The following is a 25,855-nucleotide window of genomic DNA, read 5'->3' as shown; positions in this document are numbered from 1 at the left end:
AGAATTCCTTTCAAAAACTAACTCAATTCTTACAGAGAAACAATGTTTCAGATGCTGCCACTTCTAACATAGATGGTTTTCTTTGGAGAGGTGAACATGCGCTTTAACTCAGAAGAATAGGTGTATTTGGAGATAACACAGCCTATCTCCATCTTTACGCACCGAAGTTGGAGGAAGTATTTCTTTGAAAAACTAACTCAATTCTCACAGGGAAACAATGTACTAGACGCTACTGCTTCTAGCACAAATGGATTTCTTTCCAGAGATACATGTGTTTCATCAACTTAGCTGAATACACCTATTTGGAACAAAGAGAGCCTATGTGCACCTTGAAAAACACAAGTGGCCGCAAGAATTCCTTTCAGAAATTAATTGAATTGTCCCAGGGAAATAATGTGCTTCTGCTTCTAACACATATGGTTTTCTTTCAAGAGAGAAAGTGTTTCTTCAACTCAACTTAATAGGCCTATTTGTAGCAAACAGAGCCTATAATCCACCTTGAAAAACCTAAAGCTTGAAGCATTCGATTCAAAAACTAACTGAGTTCTCACAGGGAAAAAACGTGCTATGTGTTCCTGCTTCTAACACAGATGGTTTTCTTTCAAGTGCTACATGTGTTTCTTCAGCAGAGGTGAATAGGCTTGTTTGGAAAAACATCAGCCTTTCTCCACTTAGAAAATTCTGATTTCCTGAATGTATTCCTTTCAAAAACTAACTCAGTTCTCACAGGGAGACAAGGTGCAAGATGCTGCTAATCTAACACACATGGGTTTCTACCCAGAGATATATGTGTTTCATGAGCTCAGCTGTATATAGCTGGAACAAAGAGAGCCTATCTCCACTTTGGAAAATGCATATAGCAGGAAGTATTCCTTTCAAAAGCTACATCAATTCTCACTGGAAAACAATGTGCTAGATGCTGCAGCTTCTAATATTGATAGATTTCTTTCGAGACATGCATGGGTTTCTTCAACCTAAATGAATGTACCTATTGGGAGCAAACAGAGCCTAACTCCACCCTGAAAAACCTAAGTTGCAGGACGGATTCCTTTCTAAAACAAGCTCAATTCTCATAAGGAAACAATGTGCTATATGCTACACGTTCTAACCTAGATAGTTTTCTTTGGAAAGATACATGTGTTTCTTCAACTCAGCTAAATTGGCCTATTTGGAACAGAGAGAGCTTATCTTCACCTTGAAACATCTAAGTTGCAGGAAGTATTCCTTTTAAAAACTAACTCAATTTTAATAGGAAACAATGTGCAAGAGGCTCCTGCTTCTAACACAGATGATTTTCTCTGGTGAGATAAACGTCTTTCTACAACTCAGCTGAATAGGCCTACTTGGAAAAAAGGAGCATTTCTCCATCTTGAAAATGCTTATTGCAAGGATATATTCTCTTCACAAACTAACTCAATAATCAGAAGGAAACAATGTGTTAGATGTTGCAACTATGCGCATAGATGGTTTTCTTTGGAGAGGTACATGTGTTTCATCCACTCAACTGAATAGGCCTATTTGGAACAAAATGAGCCTTTCTCCACTGCGAAAACTATGATTAGCTTGGAGTACTAGTTTCAAAAGCTCACTCAATTCTCCAGGGAAAAAATATCCTAGATCTTCCTGCTTCTAACACAGATAGTTTTCCCTCAAGAGATACATGTGTTTCTTCATCCAATTTGAATACCCTGTTTGCAAGAAAATGACCCTTTCTACATCTTAAAAACTATGATTTGCAGGAAGTATTCATTTCAAAAGTAACTCAATGGTCACGTATAAACCATGTGCTAGATGCTGCAGCTGCTAGCCTGGATACTTTTCTTTGGATTGGTACATGTGTTTCTTCAACTCAGCTGAATAGGGTTCATGGAGTAAACAGAGCCTACTCACACCTTGAAACCCTGCTGTTGCAGGATGTGTTCCTTCCAAAACTGATACAATCATCGGAGGAAGACAATGTGCTTGGTACTCCTGCTGTTAACATGTGTGGTTTTGTTTGCAAGATACACATGTTCCTTCAGCTTTGATGAAGAGTCCTCTTTGGAACCAAATGAACCTTTCCCCACTCTGAATATTGTGACTTGCAGGAGTTATTCCTTCCAAAAGAGACCCACTGCTCACATGTAAATAATGAGCAAGATGCTTTGCTTCTAGCACAGGTGGTGTTCTTTTGACAAATACATAGGTTTCTACAACTTAGCTGAATAGGCCTACTTACAACAAAATGAGCCATTATCTACATTGAAAAGTATGATTAGAAGGAAGGATTTCTGCAAGAACTAAGTCAATTCTCAAAGGGAAACTACGTGCTAGATGCTTCTGCTTCTCACAGGGATTGTGTTCTTTCGAAAAATGCATGTGTTTCTTCTACTTAGATGAATAGACCTATTTGGAACAAAATGAGCCTTTCACCACCTTGAAAAGTGTAATTTACACGAGGTATTCCTACTAAAACATACTCAATTCTCACAGAGAACAAAGTGCCAGATGCTCCTACTTCTAAATAGTGGTTTTCATTCGTGATATACATGTGTTTCACCCTAGCTGAATAGGCCAATTTGGCACAAACGAGCCACTCTCCACCTTTAAAACTTTGATTTGCAGAAAGTACTCCTTTGAAAACTAACTTTATTCTCACAGGGAAAGAATGTTCTAGGTGCTCCTGCTTCTAAGACAGTTGGTTTTCTTGCGAGAGATTCTTGTGTTCCTTCAACTTACTGAAATGGCCTATATGGAACAAAATGAACCTTTCTCCACTTTGAAAATTCTGTTTTGCAAGAAGTATTTCTTTCAAAACCTAACTATAGTCACACAGGTAAACAAAGTGGTGGATGCTAGTGCTTCTAACTCAAATGGCTTTCTTTCAAGAGATACATGTGTTTCCTCAACTGAGCTGAATAGGCCTATTTGCAATAAAGTCAGCCTATCTCCACCTTAAAGAACCAAAGGGGCAGAAAGTATTCCTTTCCAAACCTAACTCAGTTTTCCCAGGGAAACAGTGTGCTAGATGCTCCAGCTTCTAACACAGATTTTTTTTAGGGGGGATATATATGTGTTTCTTCAACTCGGCTGAGTAGGTCTATTTGGAAATAAATGAGCCTTTCTCAACCTTGAAAATTCTGATTTGCAGGAAGTATTCCTTTCAAAAATTAACTAAACTCTCAGAGTTAAGCAATGAGATAGATTCTGCTGCTTTTTACATCCATGGGTTTCTTTGGAGAGACATGCGTGATTCATCAACTCAGGTGTATAGGCCTACTTGGAAGAAAGAGAGGCTATCTGTACCATGGAAAACCCAATTAGCATGAAGTATTCCTTTCAAAAACTAACTCAATTCTCAAAAGGAAACAATGGGCTTGATGGTGCAGCTTCTAACAAAGATGTTTTTCTTAGAAGAGGTATACTCAGCTGAATATACCTATTTGGAGCAAACAGAGTCTAACTCCACCTTCAAATACCTAAGTTGCAGAAAAGGATTCGATTCAAAAACTAAGTCAATTCTTACATGGAAACAATGTGCTAGAGTGTGCAGCATCTGACGTAGATGTTTTTCTAAGGAGAGGTACATGTGTTTCTTCAACTCAGCTGAATTGCCTGTTTGGAACAAAATGAGCCTTTATCCACCTTGAAAATTATGATTGGCAGGAAGCATTCCTTTCAAAAGTAACGCAAATTTACATGGAAGCTATGTGCAAGATGCTTCAGCTCCTAAAACAGATGGCTTACTTTGGATACATACATGTATTTCTTCAACTCAGGTGAAGAAGCCTTTTGGGAGCAAACTGCGCCTATCTCCCCTTGAAACAGCTAAGTTTCCTTTCAAAATCTAACTCAATTCTCACAGGGAAGAAATGTGCTACATGCTGCTGCTTCTAACACAAATGGACTTCTTTTCAAAACTAAATGTGTTTCTTAAACTTAGCTGAATAGGCCAACTTGGAAAATATAAGCCTTTCTGCATGTTCAAAACTGTGATTTGCACTATGTACTGCTTTGGAAACTACCTCAGTTCTCACAGGGTAGTGCTAACACACATGGTTTTCTTTCAAGATATATATGTGTTTCACCAACTCACCTGTACACGCCTATTTCTAACAAAAAGAGCCTGTCAATACCCTTGGATAACCCACATAGCAGGAAGTATTCCTCTCAAATACTAGCTCAAATCTCACAAGGAAACAATGTGCTTGAACCTGCATCTGCTAACACAGATGGTTTTCTTTGGAGAGATACATGGGTTGCTTGAACTCAGCTGCATATCCCTATTTGGAGCAAAGAGAGCCTATGTCCACCTTGAATCACCTAAGTGGCAGGAAGTCTTCCTTTCAAAAACGAACTCAATTCTCACAGGGAAACAATGTGCTAGATGCTCCTTCTTTTAACACACATGGTTTTCTGTCAAGAGATATATTTGTTTCTTCAACTTAGTTGAACAGGCCTATTTAGAAAAAATGAGCTTTTCTCCACCTTGAAACTTCTGATTTGTAGTGAATATTCATTCAAAAACTAACTCAATATCAACAGGGAAACAATGTGCAGGAGGCTCGAGCTTCTAACAAAGATGATTTTCTTTCGTGAGATACAAGTCTTTCTTCACCTTAGTTGAATTGGTCCATTTGGAACAAAATGAGCCTTTTTCCATCTTGAAAACTGTGATTAGCAGGAATTATTCCTTGCAAAAAAAACTCAATTCTGACAGGGACATAATGTACTAGCTGCTACTGCTCATAACACAGATGGGTTTCTTTCGAGAGGTATACTTGTTTTTTCAACTCTGCTGTATGGGCCTATTTGGAACAAAGAGAGCTTATTATTATCTTGGAAAAGGCTCATAGCAAGCAGTATTCATTTGAAACACGGTATCAATTCTCCCAGTAACCAGTACACTAGATGCTGTAGCTTCCAACATAGATTGTTTTCTTTGGAGAGATGTATGTGTTTCTTCAGCTTAACTGTATTGGCTTACAAAATGAGCCTTTCTCCACCTTGAAATTTCTGACTTGAGGGAAGTATTCGTTCAAAACCTAAATCAATTCTCACAGGAAAACAATGTGTTTGATGCTACTGCTTCTAACAGAGTTGTTCTTTTCAGAGATACATGTGTTTCTTCAAGTTAACTGGATAGTTCAATTTGGAACCAAATGAGACTTTTCCAACTTGAATATTCTGATTTGCAGATAGTAGTCCTTTCAAAAATTAACTCAATTGTCACCGAGAAATAATGTGCTAGATGCTTCAGCTTCTAATACAGATAGTTTCTTTCTGGATATACATGTGTTTTTTCAGCTTAGCCTAATATGCCTGTTTGGAACAAAGTGAGCCTTCTTGACCTTGAAAACGATTTTAAGGAGGAAGTATTCCTTTCAAATAATCACTCAGTTCTTACAGGGAAACAATGTGCTAGATGCTGCAGCTTCTTAAGTGGATGATTTTCTTTGAATAGATGCATGTGTTCTTCAACTCAGCCAAATAGGCCAATTTGGAGCAAACAGAGCCCATACACACCTTGAATCACAAAAGTTGCCGGAAGTATTCCTTTGAAAAATGAACTCAGTTCTCACAGGGAAGCAAAGTGCTTGATGCTCCTGCTTCCAACACAGGTGGTTTCCTTTCAAGATATACATGTGTTTCTTCAACTAACCTGAGTTAGGCCCACTTGGAAAAAAATAAACCTTTCTCTACCAGGAAAACTATGTGAAGCAGGAAGAATTCCTTTCAAAAACTAACTCAATTCTTACAGAGAAACAATGTTTCAGATGCTGCCACTTCTAACATAGATGGTTTTCTTTGGAGAGGTGAACATGCGCTTTAACTCAGAAGAATAGGCGTATTTGGAGATAACACAGCCTATCTCCATCTTTACGCACCGAAGTTGGAGGAAGTATTTCTTTGAAAAACTAACTCAATTCTCACAGGGAAACAATGTACTAGACGCTACTGCTTCTAGCACAAATGGATTTCTTTCCAGAGATACATGTGTTTCATCAACTTAGCTGAATACACCTATTTGGAACAAAGAGAGCCTATGTGCACCTTGAAAAACACAAGTGGCCGCAAGAATTCCTTTCAGAAATTAATTGAATTGTCCCAGGGAAATAATGTGCTTCTGCTTCTAACACATATGGTTTTCTTTCAAGAGAGAAAGTGTTTCTTCAACTCAACTTAATAGGCCTATTTGTAGCAAACAGAGCCTATAATCCACCTTGAAAAACCTAAAGCTTGAAGCATTCGATTCAAAAACTAACTGAGTTCTCACAGGGAAAAAACGTGCTATGTGTTCCTGCTTCTAACACAGATGGTTTTCTTTCAAGTGCTACATGTGTTTCTTCAGCAGAGGTGAATAGGCTTGTTTGGAAAAACATCAGCCTTTCTCCACTTAGAAAATTCTGATTTCCTGAATGTATTCCTTTCAAAAACTAACTCAGTTCTCACAGGGAGACAAGGTGCAAGATGCTGCTAATCTAACACACATGGGTTTCTACCCAGAGATATATGTGTTTCATGAGCTCAGCTGTATATAGCTGGAACAAAGAGAGCCTATCTCCACTTTGGAAAATGCATATAGCAGGAAGTATTCCTTTCAAAAGCTACATCAATTCTCACTGGAAAACAATGTGCTAGATGCTGCAGCTTCTAATATTGATAGATTTCTTTCGAGACATGCATGGGTTTCTTCAACCTAAATGAATGTACCTATTGGGAGCAAACAGAGCCTAACTCCACCCTGAAAAACCTAAGTTGCAGGACGGATTCCTTTCTAAAACAAGCTCAATTCTCATAAGGAAACAATGTGCTATATGCTACACCTTCTAACATAGATAGTTTTCTTTGGAAAGATACATGTGTTTCTTCAACTCAGCTAAATTGGCCTATTTGGAACAGAGAGAGCTTATCTTCACCTTGAAACATCTAAGTTGCAGGAAGTATTCCTTTTAAAAACTAACTCAATTTTAATAGGAAACAATGTGCAAGAGGCTCCTGCTTCTAACACAGATGATTTTCTCTGGTGAGATAAACGTCTTTCTACAACTCAGCTGAATAGGCCTACTTGGAAAAAAGGAGCATTTCTCCATCTTGAAAATGCTTATTGCAAGGATATATTCTCTTCACAAACTAACTCAATAATCAGAAGGAAACAATGTGTTAGATGTTGCAACTATGCGCATAGATGGTTTTCTTTGGAGAGGTACATATGTTTCATCCACTCAACTGAATAGGCCTATTTGGAACAAAATGAGCCTTTCTCCACTGCGAAAACTATGATTAGCTTGGAGTACTAGTTTCAAAAGCTCACTCAATTCTCCAGGGAAAAAATATCCTAGATCTTCCTGCTTCTAACACAGATAGTTTTCCCTCAAGAGATACATGTGTTTCTTCATCCAATTTGAATACCCTGTTTGCAAGAAAATGACCCTTTCTACATCTTAAAAACTATGATTTGCAGGAAGTATTCATTTCAAAAGTAACTCAATGGTCACGTATAAACCATGTGCTAGATGCTGCAGCTGCTAGCCTGGATACTTTTCTTTGGATTGGTACATGTGTTTCTTCAACTCAGCTGAATAGGGTTCATGGAGTAAACAGAGCCTACTCACACCTTGAAACCCTGCTGTTGCAGGATGTATTCCTTCCAACACTGACACAATCATCGGAGGAAGACAATGTGCTTGGTACTCCTGCTGTTAACATGTGTGGTTTTGTTTGCAAGATACACATGTTCCTTCAGCTTTGATGAAGAGTCCTCTTTGGAACCAAATGAACCTTTCCCCACTCTGAATATTGTGACTTGCAGGAGTTATTCCTTCCAAAAGAGACCCACTGCTCACATGTAAATAATGAGCAAGATGCTTTGCTTCTAGCACAGGTGGTGTTCTCTTGACAAATACATAGGTTTCTACAACTTTGCTGAATAGGCCTACTTACAACAAAATGAGCCATTATCTACATTGAAAAGTATGATTAGAAGGAAGGATTTCTGCAAGAACTAAGTCAATTCTCAAAGGGAAACTATGTGCTAGATGCTTCTGCTTCTCACAGGGATTGTGTTCTTTCGAAAAATGCATGTGTTTCTTCTACTTAGATGAATAGACCTATTTGGAACAAAATGAGCCTTTCACCACCTTGAAAAGTGTAATTTACACGAGGTATTCCTACTAAAACATACTCAATTCTCACAGAGAACAAAGTGCCAGATGCTCCTACTTCTAAATAGTGGTTTTCATTCGTGATATACATGTGTTTCACCCTAGCTGAATAGGCCAATTTGGCACAAACGAGCCACTCTCCACCTTTAAAACTTTGATTTGCAGAAAGTACTCCTTTGAAAACTAACTTTATTCTCACAGGGAAAGAATGTTCTAGGTGCTCCTGCTTCTAAGACAGTTGGTTTTCTTGCGAGAGATTCTTGTGTTCCTTCAACTTACTGAAATGGCCTATATGGAACAAAATGAACCTTTCTCCACTTTGAAAATTCTGTTTTGCAAGAAGTATTTCTTTCAAAACCTAACTATAGTCACACAGGTAAACAAAGTGGTGGATGCTAGTGCTTCTAACTCAAATGGCTTTCTTTCAAGAGATACATGTGTTTCCTCAACTGAGCTGAATAGGCCTATTTGCAATAAAGTCAGCCTATCTCCACCTTAAAGAACCAAAGGGGCAGAAAGTATTCCTTTCCAAACCTAACTCAGTTTTCCCAGGGAAACAGTGTGCTAGATGCTCCAGCTTCTAACACAGATTTTTTTTAGGGGGGATATATATGTGTTTCTTCAACTCGGCTGAATAGGTCTATTTGGAAATAAATGAGCCTTTCTCAACCTTGAAAATTCTGATTTGCAGGAAGTATTCCTTTGAAAAATTAACTAAACTCTCAGAGTTAAGCAATGAGATAGATTCTGATGCTTTTTACATCCATGGGTTTCTTTGGAGAGACATGCGTGATTCATCAACTCAGGTGTATAGGCCTACTTGGAAGAAAGAGAGGCTATCTGTACCATGGAAAACCCACCTAGCATGAAGTATTCCTTTCAAAAACTAACTCAATTCTCAAAAGGAAACAATGGGCTTGATGGTGCAGCTTCTAACAAAGATGTTTTTCTTAGAAGAGGTATACTCAGCTGAATATACCTATTTGGAGCAAACAGAGTCTAACTCCACCTTCAAATACCTAAGTTGCAGAAAAGGATTCGATTCAAAAACTAAGTCAATTCTTACATGGAAACAATGTGCTAGAGTGTGCAGCATCTGACGTAGATGTTTTTCTAAGGAGAGGTACATGTGTTTCTTCAACTCAGCTGAATTGCCTGTTTGGAACAAAATGAGCCTTTATCCACCTTGAAAATTATGATTGGCAGGAAGCATTCCTTTCAAAAGTAACGCAAATTTACATGGAAGCTATGTGCAAGATGCTTCAGCTCCTAAAACAGATGGCTTACTTTGGATACATACATGTATTTCTTCAACTCAGGTGAAGAAGCCTTTTGGGAGCAAACTGCGCCTATCTCCCCTTGAAACAGCTAAGTTTCCTTTCAAAATCTAACTCAATTCTCACAGGGAAGAAATGTGCTACATGCTGCTGCTTCTAACACAAATGGACTTCTTTTCAAAACTAAATGTGTTTCTTAAACTTAGCTGAATAGGCCAACTTGGAAAATATAAGCCTTTCTGCATGTTCAAAACTGTGATTTGCACTATGTACTGCTTTGGAAACTACCTCAGTTCTCACAGGGTAGTGCTAACACACATGGTTTTCTTTCAAGATATATATGTGTTTCACCAACTCACCTGTACACGCCTATTTCTAACAAAAAGAGCCTGTCAATACCCTTGGATAACCCACATAGCAGGAAGTATTCCTCTCAAATACTAGCTCAAATCTCACAAGGAAACAATGTACTTGAACCTGCATCTGCTAACACAGATGGTTTTCTTTGGAGAGATACATGGGTTGCTTGAACTCAGCTGCATATCCCTATTTGGAGCAAAGAGAGCCTATGTCCACCTTGAATCACCTAAGTGGCAGGAAGTCTTCCTTTCAAAAACGAACTCAATTCTCACAGGGAAACAATGTGCTAGATGCTCCTTCTTTTAACACACATGGTTTTCTGTCAAGAGATATATTTGTTTCTTCAACTTAGTTGAACAGGCCTATTTAGAAAAAATGAGCTTTTCTCCACCTTGAAACTTCTGATTTGTAGTGAATATTCATTCAAAAACTAACTCAATATTAACAGGGAAACAATGTGCAGGAGGCTCGAGCTTCTAACAAAGATGATTTTCTTTCGTGAGATACAAGTCTTTCTTCACCTTAGTTGAATTGGTCCATTTGGAACAAAATGAGCCTTTTTCCATCTTGAAAACTGTGATTAGCAGGAATTATTCCTTGCAAAAAAAACTCAATTCTGACAGGGACATAATGTACTAGCTGCTACTGCTCATAACACAGATGGGTTTCTTTCGAGAGGTATACTTGTTTTTTCAACTCTGCTGTATGGGCCTATTTGGAACAAAGAGAGCTTATTATTATCTTGGAAAAGGCTCATAGCAAGCAGTATTCATTTGAAACACGGTATCAATTCTCCCAGTAACCAGTACACTAGATGCTGTAGCTTCCAACATAGATTGTTTTCTTTGGAGAGATGTATGTGTTTCTTCAGCTTAACTGTATTGGCTTACAAAATGAGCCTTTCTCCACCTTGAAATTTCTGACTTGAGGGAAGTATTCGTTCAAAACCTAAATCAATTCTCACAGGAAAACAATGTGTTTGATGCTACTGCTTCTAACAGAGTTGTTCTTTTCAGAGATACATGTGTTTCTTCAAGTTAACTGGATAGTTCAATTTGGAACCAAATGAGACTTTTCCAACTTGAATATTCTGATTTGCAGATAGTAGTCCTTTCAAAAATTAACTCAATTGTCACCGAGAAATAATGTGCTAGATGCTTCAGCTTCTAATACAGATAGTTTCTTTCTGGATATACATGTGTTTTTTCAGCTTAGCCTAATATGCCTGTTTGGAACAAAGTGAGCCTTCTTGACCTTGAAAACGATTTTAAGGAGGAAGTATTCCTTTCAAATAATCACTCAGTTCTTACAGGGAAACAATGTGCTAGATGCTGCAGCTTCTTAAGTGGATGATTTTCTTTGAATAGATGCATGTGTTCTTCAACTCAGCCAAATAGGCCAATTTGGAGCAAACAGAGCCCATACACACCTTGAATCACAAAAGTTGCCGGAAGTATTCCTTTGAAAAATGAACTCAGTTCTCACAGGGAAGCAAAGTGCTTGATGCTCCTGCTTCCAACACAGGTGGTTTCCTTTCAAGATATACATGTGTTTCTTCAACTAACCTGAGTTAGGCCCACTTGGAAAAAAATAAACCTTTCTCTACCAGGAAAACTATGTGAAGCAGGAAGAATTCCTTTCAAAAACTAACTCAATTCTTACAGAGAAACAATGTTTCAGATGCTGCCACTTCTAACATAGATGGTTTTCTTTGGAGAGGTGAACATGCGCTTTAACTCAGAAGAATAGGCGTATTTGGAGATAACACAGCCTATCTCCATCTTTACGCACCGAAGTTGGAGGAAGTATTTCTTTGAAAAACTAACTCAATTCTCACAGGGAAACAATGTACTAGACGCTACTGCTTCTAGCACAAATGGATTTCTTTCCAGAGATACATGTGTTTCATCAACTTAGCTGAATACACCTATTTGGAACAAAGAGAGCCTATGTGCACCTTGAAAAACACAAGTGGCCGCAAGAATTCCTTTCAGAAATTAATTGAATTGTCCCAGGGAAATAATGTGCTTCTGCTTCTAACACATATGGTTTTCTTTCAAGAGAGAAAGTGTTTCTTCAACTCAACTTAATAGGCCTATTTGTAGCAAACAGAGCCTATAATCCACCTTGAAAAACCTAAAGCTTGAAGCATTCGATTCAAAAACTAACTGAGTTCTCACAGGGAAAAAACGTGCTATGTGTTCCTGCTTCTAACACAGATGGTTTTCTTTCAAGTGCTACATGTGTTTCTTCAGCAGAGGTGAATAGGCTTGTTTGGAAAAACATCAGCCTTTCTCCACTTAGAAAATTCTGATTTCCTGAATGTATTCCTTTCAAAAACTAACTTAGTTCTCACAGGGAGACAAGGTGCAAGATGCTGCTAATCTAACACACATGGGTTTCTACCCAGAGATATATGTGTTTCATGAGCTCAGCTGTATATAGCTGGAACAAAGAGAGCCTATCTCCACTTTGGAAAATGCATATAGCAGGAAGTATTCCTTTCAAAAGCTACATCAATTCTCACTGGAAAACAATGTGCTAGATGCTGCAGCTTCTAATATTGATAGATTTCTTTCGAGACATGCATGGGTTTCTTCAACCTAAATGAATGTACCTATTGGGAGCAAACAGAGCCTAACTCCACCCTGAAAACCTAAGTTGCAGGACGGATTCCTTTCTAAAACAAGCTCAATTCTCATAAGGAAACAATGTGCTATATGCTACACGTTCTAACCTAGATAGTTTTCTTTGGAAAGATACATGTGTTTCTTCAACTCAGCTAAATTGGCCTATTTGGAACAGAGAGAGCTTATCTTCACCTTGAAACATCTAAGTTGCAGGAAGTATTCCTTTTAAAAACTAACTCAATTTTAATAGGAAACAATGTGCAAGAGGCTCCTGCTTCTAACACAGATGATTTTCTCTGGTGAGATAAACGTCTTTCTACAACTCAGCTGAATAGGCCTACTTGGAAAAAAGGAGCATTTCTCCATCTTGAAAATGCTTATTGCAAGGATATATTCTCTTCACAAACTAACTCAATAATCAGAAGGAAACAATGTGTTAGATGTTGCAACTATGCGCATAGATGGTTTTCTTTGGAGAGGTACATGTGTTTCATCCACTCAACTGAATAGGCCTATTTGGAACAAAATGAGCCTTTCTCCACTGCGAAAACTATGATTAGCTTGGAGTACTAGTTTCAAAAGCTCACTCAATTCTCCAGGGAAAAAATATCCTAGATCTTCCTGCTTCTAACACAGATAGTTTTCCCTCAAGAGATACATGTGTTTCTTCATCCAATTTGAATACCCTGTTTGCAAGAAAATGACCCTTTCTACATCTTAAAAACTATGATTTGCAGGAAGTATTCATTTCAAAAGTAACTCAATGGTCACGTATAAACCATGTGCTAGATGCTGCAGCTGCTAGCCTGGATACTTTTCTTTGGATTGGTACATGTGTTTCTTCAACTCAGCTGAATAGGGTTCATGGAGTAAACAGAGCCTACTCACACCTTGAAACCCTGCTGTTGCAGGATGTGTTCCTTCCAAAACTGATACAATCATCGGAGGAAGACAATGTGCTTGGTACTCCTGCTGTTAACATGTGTGGTTTTGTTTGCAAGATACACATGTTCCTTCATCTTTGATGAAGAGTCCTCTTTGGAACCAAATGAACCTTTCCCCACTCTGAATATTGTGACTTGCAGGAGTTATTCCTTCCAAAAGAGACCCACTGCTCACATGTAAATAATGAGCAAGATGCTTTGCTTCTAGCACAGGTGGTGTTCTTTTGACAAATACATAGGTTTCTACAACTTAGCTGAATAGGCCTACTTACAACAAAATGAGCCATTATCTACATTGAAAAGTATGATTAGAAGGAAGGATTTCTGCAAGAACTAAGTCAATTCTCAAAGGGAAACTACGTGCTAGATGCTTCTGCTTCTCACAGGGATTGTGTTCTTTCGAAAAATGCATGTGTTTCTTCTACTTAGATGAATAGACCTATTTGGAACAAAATGAGCCTTTCACCACCTTGAAAAGTGTAATTTACACGAGGTATTCCTACTAAAACATACTCAATTCTCACAGAGAACAAAGTGCCAGATGCTCCTACTTCTAAATAGTGGTTTTCATTCGTGATATACATGTGTTTCACCCTAGCTGAATAGGCCAATTTGGCACAAACGAGCCACTCTCCACCTTTAAAAGTTTGATTTGCAGAAAGTACTCCTTTGAAAACTAACTTTATTCTCACAGGGAAAGAATGTTCTAGGTGCTCCTGCTTCTAAGACAGTTGGTTTTCTTGCGAGAGATTCTTGTGTTCCTTCAACTTACTGAAATGGCCTATATGGAACAAAATGAACCTTTCTCCACTTTGAAAATTCTGTTTTGCAAGAAGTATTTCTTTCAAAACCTAACTATAGTCACACAGGTAAACAAAGTGGTGGATGCTAGTGCTTCTAACTCAAATGGCTTTCTTTCAAGAGATACATGTGTTTCCTCAACTGAGCTGAATAGGCCTATTTGCAATAAAGTCAGCCTATCTCCACCTTAAAGAACCAAAGGGGCAGAAAGTATTCCTTTCCAAACCTAACTCAGTTTTCCCAGGGAAACAGTGTGCTAGATGCTCCAGCTTCTAACACAGATTTTTTTTAGGGGGGATATATATGTGTTTCTTCAACTCGGCTGAATAGGTCTATTTGGAAATAAATGAGCCTTTCTCAACCTTGAAAATTCTGATTTGCAGGAAGTATTCCTTTGAAAAATTAACTAAACTCTCAGAGTTAAGCAATGAGATAGATTCTGATGCTTTTTACATCCATGGGTTTCTTTGGAGAGACATGCGTGATTCATCAACTCAGGTGTATAGGCCTACTTGGAAGAAAGAGAGGCTATCTGTACCATGGAAAACCCACCTAGCATGAAGTATTCCTTTCAAAAACTAACTCAATTCTCAAAAGGAAACAATGGGCTTGATGGTGCAGCTTCTAACAAAGATGTTTTTCTTAGAAGAGGTATACTCAGCTGAATATACATATTTGGAGCAAACAGAGTCTAACTCCACCTTCAAATACCTAAGTTGCAGAAAAGGATTCGATTCAAAAACTAAGTCAATTCTTACATGGAAACAATGTGCTAGAGTGTGCAGCATCTGACGTAGATGTTTTTCTAAGGAGAGGTACATGTGTTTCTTCAACTCAGCTGAATTGCCTGTTTGGAACAAAATGAGCCTTTATCCACCTTGAAAATTATGATTGGCAGGAAGCATTCCTTTCAAAAGTAACGCAAATTTACATGGAAGCTATGTGCAAGATGCTTCAGCTCCTAAAACAGATGGCTTACTTTGGATACATACATGTATTTCTTCAACTCAGGTGAAGAAGCCTTTTGGGAGCAAACTGCGCCTATCTCCCCTTGAAACAGCTAAGTTTCCTTTCAAAATCTAACTCAATTCTCACAGGGAAGAAATGTGCTACATGCTGCTGCTTCTAACACAAATGGACTTCTTTTCAAAACTAAATGTGTTTCTTAAACTTAGCTGAATAGGCCAACTTGGAAAATATAAGCCTTTCTGCATGTTCAAAACTGTGATTTGCACTATGTACTGCTTTGGAAACTACCTCAGTTCTCACAGGGTAGTGCTAACACACATGGTTTTCTTTCAAGATATATATGTGTTTCACCAACTCACCTGTACACGCCTATTTCTAACAAAAAGAGCCTGTCAATACCCTTGGATAACCCACATAGCAGGAAGTATTCCTCTCAAATACTAGCTCAAATCTCACAAGGAAACAATGTGCTTGAACCTGCATCTGCTAACACAGATGGTTTTCTTTGGAGAGATACATGGGTTGCTTGAACTCAGCTGCATATCCCTATTTGGAGCAAAGAGAGCCTATGTCCACCTTGAATCACCTAAGTGGCAGGAAGTCTTCCTTTCAAAAACGAACTCAATTCTCACAGGGAAACAATGTGCTAGATGCTCCTTCTTTTAACACACATGGTTTTCTGTCAAGAGATATATTTGTTTCTTCAACTTAGTTGAACAGGCCTATTTAGAAAAAATGAGCTTTTCTCCACCTTGCAACTTCTGATTTGTAGTGAATATTCATTCAAAAACTAACTCAATATTAACAGGGAAACAATGTGCAGGAGGCTCGAGCTTCTAACAAAGATGATTTTCTTTCGTGAGATACAAGTCTTTCTTCACCTTAGTTGAATTGGTCCATTTGGAACAAAATGAGCCTTTTTCCATCTTGAAAACTGTGATTAGCAGGAATTATTCCTTGCAAAAAAAACTCAATTCTGACAGGGACATAATGTACTAGCTGCTACTGCTCATAACACAGATGGGTTTCTTTCGAGAGGTATACTTGTTTTTTCAACTCTGCTGTATGGGCCTATTTGGAACAAAGAGAGCTTATTATTATCTTGGAAAAGGCTCATAGCAAGCAGTATTCATTTGAAACACGGTATCAATTCTCCCAGTAACCAGTACACTAGATGCTGTAGCTTCCAACATAGATTGTTTTCTTTGGAGAGATGTATGTGTTTCTTCAGCTTAACTGTATTGGCTTACAAAATGAGCCTTTCTCCACCTTGAAATTTCTGACTTGAGGGAAGTATTCGTTCAAAACCTAAATCAATTCTCACAGGAAAACAATGTGTTTGATGCTACTGCTTCTAACAGAGTTGTTCTTTTCAGAGATACATGTGTTTCTTCAAGTTAACTGGATAGTTCAATTTGGAACCAAATGAGACTTTTCCAACTTGAATATTCTGATTTGCAGATAGTAGTCCTTTCAAAAATTAACTCAATTGTCACCGAGAAATAATGTGCTAGATGCTTCAGCTTCTAATACAGATAGTTTCTTTCTGGATATACATGTGTTTTTTCAGCTTAGCCTAATATGCCTGTTTGGAACAAAGTGAGCCTTCTTGACCTTGAAAACGATTTTAAGGAGGAAGTATTCCTTTCAAATAATCACTCAGTTCTTACAGGGAAACAATGTGCTAGATGCTGCAGCTTCTTAAGTGGATGATTTTCTTTGAATAGATGCATGTGTTCTTCAACTCAGCCAAATAGGCCAATTTGGAGCAAACAGAGCCCATACACACCTTGAATCACAAAAGTTGCCGGAAGTATTCCTTTGAAAAATGAACTCAGTTCTCACAGGGAAGCAAAGTGCTTGATGCTCCTGCTTCCAACACAGGTGGTTTCCTTTCAAGATATACATGTGTTTCTTCAACTAACCTGAGTTAGGCCCACTTGGAAAAAAATAAACCTTTCTCTACCAGGAAAACTATGTGAAGCAGGAAGAATTCCTTTCAAAAACTAACTCAATTCTTACAGAGAAACAATGTTTCAGATGCTGCCACTTCTAACATAGATGGTTTTCTTTGGAGAGGTGAACATGCGCTTTAACTCAGAAGAATAGGCGTATTTGGAGATAACACAGCCTATCTCCATCTTTACGCACCGAAGTTGGAGGAAGTATTTCTTTGAAAAACTAACTCAATTCTCACAGGGAAACAATGTACTAGACGCTACTGCTTCTAGCACAAATGGATTTCTTTCCAGAGATACATGTGTTTCATCAACTTAGCTGAATACACCTATTTGGAACAAAGAGAGCCTATGTGCACCTTGAAAAACACAAGTGGCCGCAAGAATTCCTTTCAGAAATTAATTGAATTGTCCCAGGGAAATAATGTGCTTCTGCTTCTAACACATATGGTTTTCTTTCAAGAGAGAAAGTGTTTCTTCAACTCAACTTAATAGGCCTATTTGTAGCAAACAGAGCCTATAATCCACCTTGAAAAACCTAAAGCTTGAAGCATTCGATTCAAAAACTAACTGAGTTCTCACAGGGAAAAAACGTGCTATGTGTTCCTGCTACTAACACAGATGGTTTTCTTTCAAGTGCTACATGTGTTTCTTCAGCAGAGGTGAATAGGCTTGTTTGGAAAAACATCAGCCTTTCTCCACTTAGAAAATTCTGATTTCCTGAATGTATTCCTTTCAAAAACTAACTTAGTTCTCACAGGGAGACAAGGTGCAAGATGCTGCTAATCTAACACACATGGGTTTCTACCCAGAGATATATGTGTTTCATGAGCTCAGCTGTATATAGCTGGAACAAAGAGAGCCTATCTCCACTTTGGAAAATGCATATAGCAGGAAGTATTCCTTTCAAAAGCTACATCAATTCTCACTGGAAAACAATGTGCTAGATGCTGCAGCTTCTAATATTGATAGATTTCTTTCGAGACATGCATGGGTTTCTTCAACCTAAATGAATGTACCTATTGGGAGCAAACAGAGCCTAACTCCACCCTGAAAAACCTAAGTTGCAGGACGGATTCCTTTCTAAAACAAGCTCAATTCTCATAAGGAAACAATGTGCTATATGCTACACGTTCTAACCTAGATAGTTTTCTTTGGAAAGATACATGTGTTTCTTCAACTCAGCTAAATTGGCCTATTTGGAACAGAGAGAGCTTATCTTCACCTTGAAACATCTAAGTTGCAGGAAGTATTCCTTTTAAAAACTAACTCAATTTTAATAGGAAACAATGTGCAAGAGGCTCCTGCTTCTAACACAGATGATTTTCTCTGGTGAGATAAACGTCTTTCTACAACTCAGCTGAATAGGCCTACTTGGAAAAAAGGAGCATTTCTCCATCTTGAAAATGCTTATTGCAAGGATATATTCTCTTCACAAACTAACTCAATAATCAGAAGGAAACAATGTGTTAGATGTTGCAACTATGCGCATAGATGGTTTTCTTTGGAGAGGTACATGTGTTTCATCCACTCAACTGAATAGGCCTATTTGGAACAAAATGAGCCTTTCTCCACTGCGAAAACTATGATTAGCTTGGAGTACTAGTTTCAAAAGCTCACTCAATTCTCCAGGGAAAAAATATCCTAGATCTTCCTGCTTCTAACACAGATAGTTTTCCCTCAAGAGATACATGTGTTTCTTCATCCAATTTGAATACCCTGTTTGCAAGAAAATGACCCTTTCTACATCTTAAAAACTATGATTTGCAGGAAGTATTCATTTCAAAAGTAACTCAATGGTCACGTATAAACCATGTGCTAGATGCTGCAGCTGCTAGCCTGGATACTTTTCTTTGGATTGGTACATGTGTTTCTTCAACTCAGCTGAATAGGGTTCATGGAGTAAACAGAGCCTACTCACACCTTGAAACCCTGCTGTTGCAGGATGTGTTCCTTCCAAAACTGATACAATCATCGGAGGAAGACAATGTGCTTGGTACTCCTGCTGTTAACATGTGTGGTTTTGTTTGCAAGATACACATGTTCCTTCATCTTTGATGAAGAGTCCTCTTTGGAACCAAATGAACCTTTCCCCACTCTGAATATTGTGACTTGCAGGAGTTATTCCTTCCAAAAGAGACCCACTGCTCACATGTAAATAATGAGCAAGATGCTTTGCTTCTAGCACAGGTGGTGTTCTTTTGACAAATACATAGGTTTCTACAACTTAGCTGAATAGGCCTACTTACAACAAAATGAGCCATTATCTACATTGAAAAGTATGATTAGAAGGAAGGATTTCTGCAAGAACTAAGTCAATTCTCAAAGGGAAACTACGTGCTAGATGCTTCTGCTTCTCACAGGGATTGTGTTCTTTCGAAAAATGCATGTGTTTCTTCTACTTAGATGAATAGACCTATTTGGAACAAAATGAGCCTTTCACCACCTTGAAAAGTGTAATTTACACGAGGTATTCCTACTAAAACATACTCAATTCTCACAGAGAACAAAGTGCCAGATGCTCCTACTTCTAAATAGTGGTTTTCATTCGTGATATACATGTGTTTCACCCTAGCTGAATAGGCCAATTTGGCACAAACGAGCCACTCTCCACCTTTAAAAGTTTGATTTGCAGAAAGTACTCCTTTGAAAACTAACTTTATTCTCACAGGGAAAGAATGTTCTAGGTGCTCCTGCTTCTAAGACAGTTGGTTTTCTTGCGAGAGATTCTTGTGTTCCTTCAACTTACTGAAATGGCCTATATGGAACAAAATGAACCTTTCTCCACTTTGAAAATTCTGTTTTGCAAGAAGTATTTCTTTCAAAACCTAACTATAGTCACACAGGTAAACAAAGTGGTGGATGCTAGTGCTTCTAACTCAAATGGCTTTCTTTCAAGAGATACATGTGTTTCCTCAACTGAGCTGAATAGGCCTATTTGCAATAAAGTCAGCCTATCTCCACCTTAAAGAACCAAAGGGGCAGAAAGTATTCCTTTCCAAACCTAACTCAGTTTTCCCAGGGAAACAGTGTGCTAGATGCTCCAGCTTCTAACACAGATTTTTTTTAGGGGGGATATATATGTGTTTCTTCAACTCGGCTGAATAGGTCTATTTGGAAATAAATGAGCCTTTCTCAACCTTGAAAATTCTGATTTGCAGGAAGTATTCCTTTGAAAAATTAACTAAACTCTCAGAGTTAAGCAATGAGATAGATTCTGATGCTTTTTACATCCATGGGTTTCTTTGGAGAGACATGCGTGATTCATCAACTCAGGTGTATAGGCCTACTTGGAAGAAAGAGAGGCTATCTGTACCATGGAAAACCCACCTAGCATGAAGTATTCCTTTCAAAAACTAACTCAATTCTCAAAAGGAAACAATGGGCTTGATGGTGCAGCTTCTAACAAAGATGTTTTTCTTAGAAGAGGTATACTCAGCTGAATATACATATTTGGAGCAAACAGAGTCTAACTCCACCTTCAAATACCTAAGTTGCAGAAAAGGATTCGATTCAAAAACTAAGTCAATTCTTACATGGAAACAATGTGCTAGAGTGTGCAGCATCTGACGTAGATGTTTTTCTAAGGAGAGGTACATGTGTTTCTTCAACTCAGCTGAATTGCCTGTTTGGAACAAAATGAGCCTTTATCCACCTTGAAAATTATGATTGGCAGGAAGCATTCCTTTCAAAAGTAACGCAAATTTACATGGAAGCTATGTGCAAGATGCTTCAGCTCCTAAAACAGATGGCTTACTTTGGATACATACATGTATTTCTTCAACTCAGGTGAAGAAGCCTTTTGGGAGCAAACTGCGCCTATCTCCCCTTGAAACAGCTAAGTTTCCTTTCAAAATCTAACTCAATTCTCACAGGGAAGAAATGTGCTACATGCTGCTGCTTCTAACACAAATGGACTTCTTTTCAAAACTAAATGTGTTTCTTAAACTTAGCTGAATAGGCCAACTTGGAAAATATAAGCCTTTCTGCATGTTCAAAACTGTGATTTGCACTATGTACTGCTTTGGAAACTACCTCAGTTCTCACAGGGTAGTGCTAACACACATGGTTTTCTTTCAAGATATATATGTGTTTCACCAACTCACCTGTACACGCCTATTTCTAACAAAAAGAGCCTGTCAATACCCTTGGATAACCCACATAGCAGGAAGTATTCCTCTCAAATACTAGCTCAAATCTCACAAGGAAACAATGTGCTTGAACCTGCATCTGCTAACACAGATGGTTTTCTTTGGAGAGATACATGGGTTGCTTGAACTCAGCTGCATATCCCTATTTGGAGCAAAGAGAGCCTATGTCCACCTTGAATCACCTAAGTGGCAGGAAGTCTTCCTTTCAAAAACGAACTCAATTCTCACAGGGAAACAATGTGCTAGATGCTCCTTCTTTTAACACACATGGTTTTCTGTCAAGAGATATATTTGTTTCTTCAACTTAGTTGAACAGGCCTATTTAGAAAAAATGAGCTTTTCTCCACCTTGCAACTTCTGATTTGTAGTGAATATTCATTCAAAAACTAACTCAATATTAACAGGGAAACAATGTGCAGGAGGCTCGAGCTTCTAACAAAGATGATTTTCTTTCGTGAGATACAAGTCTTTCTTCACCTTAGTTGAATTGGTCCATTTGGAACAAAATGAGCCTTTTTCCATCTTGAAAACTGTGATTAGCAGGAATTATTCCTTGCAAAAAAAACTCAATTCTGACAGGGACATAATGTACTAGCTGCTACTGCTCATAACACAGATGGGTTTCTTTCGAGAGGTATACTTGTTTTTTCAACTCTGCTGTATGGGCCTATTTGGAACAAAGAGAGCTTATTATTATCTTGGAAAAGGCTCATAGCAAGCAGTATTCATTTGAAACACGGTATCAATTCTCCCAGTAACCAGTACACTAGATGCTGTAGCTTCCAACATAGATTGTTTTCTTTGGAGAGATGTATGTGTTTCTTCAGCTTAACTGTATTGGCTTACAAAATGAGCCTTTCTCCACCTTGAAATTTCTGACTTGAGGGAAGTATTCGTTCAAAACCTAAATCAATTCTCACAGGAAAACAATGTGTTTGATGCTACTGCTTCTAACAGAGTTGTTCTTTTCAGAGATACATGTGTTTCTTCAAGTTAACTGGATAGTTCAATTTGGAACCAAATGAGACTTTTCCAACTTGAATATTCTGATTTGCAGATAGTAGTCCTTTCAAAAATTAACTCAATTGTCACCGAGAAATAATGTGCTAGATGCTTCAGCTTCTAATACAGATAGTTTCTTTCTGGATATACATGTGTTTTTTCAGCTTAGCCTAATATGCCTGTTTGGAACAAAGTGAGCCTTCTTGACCTTGAAAACGATTTTAAGGAGGAAGTATTCCTTTCAAATAATCACTCAGTTCTTACAGGGAAACAATGTGCTAGATGCTGCAGCTTCTTAAGTGGATGATTTTCTTTGAATAGATGCATGTGTTCTTCAACTCAGCCAAATAGGCCAATTTGGAGCAAACAGAGCCCATACACACCTTGAATCACAAAAGTTGCCGGAAGTATTCCTTTGAAAAATGAACTCAGTTCTCACAGGGAAGCAAAGTGCTTGATGCTCCTGCTTCCAACACAGGTGGTTTCCTTTCAAGATATACATGTGTTTCTTCAACTAACCTGAGTTAGGCCCACTTGGAAAAAAATAAACCTTTCTCTACCAGGAAAACTATGTGAAGCAGGAAGAATTCCTTTCAAAAACTAACTCAATTCTTACAGAGAAACAATGTTTCAGATGCTGCCACTTCTAACATAGATGGTTTTCTTTGGAGAGGTGAACATGCGCTTTAACTCAGAAGAATAGGCGTATTTGGAGATAACACAGCCTATCTCCATCTTTACGCACCGAAGTTGGAGGAAGTATTTCTTTGAAAAACTAACTCAATTCTCACAGGGAAACAATGTACTAGACGCTACTGCTTCTAGCACAAATGGATTTCTTTCCAGAGATACATGTGTTTCATCAACTTAGCTGAATACACCTATTTGGAACAAAGAGAGCCTATGTGCACCTTGAAAAACACAAGTGGCCGCAAGAATTCCTTTCAGAAATTAATTGAATTGTCCCAGGGAAATAATGTGCTTCTGCTTCTAACACATATGGTTTTCTTTCAAGAGAGAAAGTGTTTCTTCAACTCAACTTAATAGGCCTATTTGTAGCAAACAGAGCCTATAATCCACCTTGAAAAACCTAAAGCTTGAAGCATTCGATTCAAAAACTAACTGAGTTCTCACAGGGAAAAAACGTGCTATGTGTTCCTGCTACTAACACAGATGGTTTTCTTTCAAGTGCTACATGTGTTTCTTCAGCAGAGGTGAATAGGCTTGTTTGGAAAAACATCAGCCTTTCTCCACTTAGAAAATTCTGATTTCCTGAATGTATTCCTTTCAAAAACTAACTTAGTTCTCACAGGGAGACAAGGTGCAAGATGCTGCTAATCTAACACACATGGGTTTCTACCCAGAGATATATGTGTTTCATGAGCTCAGCTGTATATAGCTGGAACAAAGAGAGCCTATCTCCACTTTGGAAAATGCATATAGCAGGAAGTATTCCTTTCAAAAGCTACATCAATTCTCACTGGAAAACAATGTGCTAGATGCTGCAGCTTCTAATATTGATAGATTTCTTTCGAGACATGCATGGGTTTCTTCAACCTAAATGAATGTACCTATTGGGAGCAAACAGAGCCTAACTCCACCCTGAAAAACCTAAGTTGCAGGACGGATTCCTTTCTAAAACAAGCTCAATTCTCATAAGGAAACAATGTGCTATATGCTACACGTTCTAACCTAGATAGTTTTCTTTGGAAAGATACATGTGTTTCTTCAACTCAGCTAAATTGGCCTATTTGGAACAGAGAGAGCTTATCTTCACCTTGAAACATCTAAGTTGCAGGAAGTATTCCTTTTAAAAACTAACTCAATTTTAATAGGAAACAATGTGCAAGAGGCTCCTGCTTCTAACACAGATGATTTTCTCTGGTGAGATAAACGTCTTTCTACAACTCAGCTGAATAGGCCTACTTGGAAAAAAGGAGCATTTCTCCATCTTGAAAATGCTTATTGCAAGGATATATTCTCTTCACAAACTAACTCAATAATCAGAAGGAAACAATGTGTTAGATGTTGCAACTATGCGCATAGATGGTTTTCTTTGGAGAGGTACATGTGTTTCATCCACTCAACTGAATAGGCCTATTTGGAACAAAATGAGCCTTTCTCCACTGCGAAAACTATGATTAGCTTGGAGTACTAGTTTCAAAAGCTCACTCAATTCTCCAGGGAAAAAATATCCTAGATCTTCCTGCTTCTAACACAGATAGTTTTCCCTCAAGAGATACATGTGTTTCTTCATCCAATTTGAATACCCTGTTTGCAAGAAAATGACCCTTTCTACATCTTAAAAACTATGATTTGCAGGAAGTATTCATTTCAAAAGTAACTCAATGGTCACGTATAAACCATGTGCTAGATGCTGCAGCTGCTAGCCTGGATACTTTTCTTTGGATTGGTACATGTGTTTCTTCAACTCAGCTGAATAGGGTTCATGGAGTAAACAGAGCCTACTCACACCTTGAAACCCTGCTGTTGCAGGATGTGTTCCTTCCAAAACTGATACAATCATCGGAGGAAGACAATGTGCTTGGTACTCCTGCTGTTAACATGTGTGGTTTTGTTTGCAAGATACACATGTTCCTTCATCTTTGATGAAGAGTCCTCTTTGGAACCAAATGAACCTTTCCCCACTCTGAATATTGTGACTTGCAGGAGTTATTCCTTCCAAAAGAGACCCACTGCTCACATGTAAATAATGAGCAAGATGCTTTGCTTCTAGCACAGGTGGTGTTCTTTTGACAAATACATAGGTTTCTACAACTTAGCTGAATAGGCCTACTTACAACAAAATGAGCCATTATCTACATTGAAAAGTATGATTAGAAGGAAGGATTTCTGCAAGAACTAAGTCAATTCTCAAAGGGAAACTACGTGCTAGATGCTTCTGCTTCTCACAGGGATTGTGTTCTTTCGAAAAATGCATGTGTTTCTTCTACTTAGATGAATAGACCTATTTGGAACAAAATGAGCCTTTCACCACCTTGAAAAGTGTAATTTACACGAGGTATTCCTACTAAAACATACTCAATTCTCACAGAGAACAAAGTGCCAGATGCTCCTACTTCTAAATAGTGGTTTTCATTCGTGATATACATGTGTTTCACCCTAGCTGAATAAGCCAATTTGGCACAAACGAGCCACTCTCCACCTTTAAAACTTTGATTTGCAGAAAGTACTCCTTTGAAAACTAACTTTATTCTCACAGGGAAAGAATGTTCTAGGTGCTCCTGCTTCTAAGACAGTTGGTTTTCTTGCGAGAGATTCTTGTGTTCCTTCAACTTACTGAAATGGCCTATATGGAACAAAATGAACCTTTCTCCACTTTGAAAATTCTGTTTTGCAAGAAGTATTTCTTTCAAAACCTAACTATAGTCACACAGGTAAACAAAGTGGTGGATGCTAGTGCTTCTAACTCAAATGGCTTTCTTTCAAGAGATACATGTGTTTCCTCAACTGAGCTGAATAGGCCTATTTGCAATAAAGTCAGCCTATCTCCACCTTAAAGAACCAAAGGGGCAGAAAGTATTCCTTTCCAAACCTAACTCAGTTTTCCCAGGGAAACAGTGTGCTAGATGCTCCAGCTTCTAACACAGATTTTTTT

Source organism: Castor canadensis, chromosome 6 (assembly GCF_047511655.1).
Source record: "Castor canadensis chromosome 6, mCasCan1.hap1v2, whole genome shotgun sequence".
NCBI classification, from domain to species: domain Eukaryota; kingdom Metazoa; phylum Chordata; class Mammalia; order Rodentia; family Castoridae; genus Castor; species Castor canadensis.
This window is presented reverse-complemented; position numbering follows the sequence as displayed.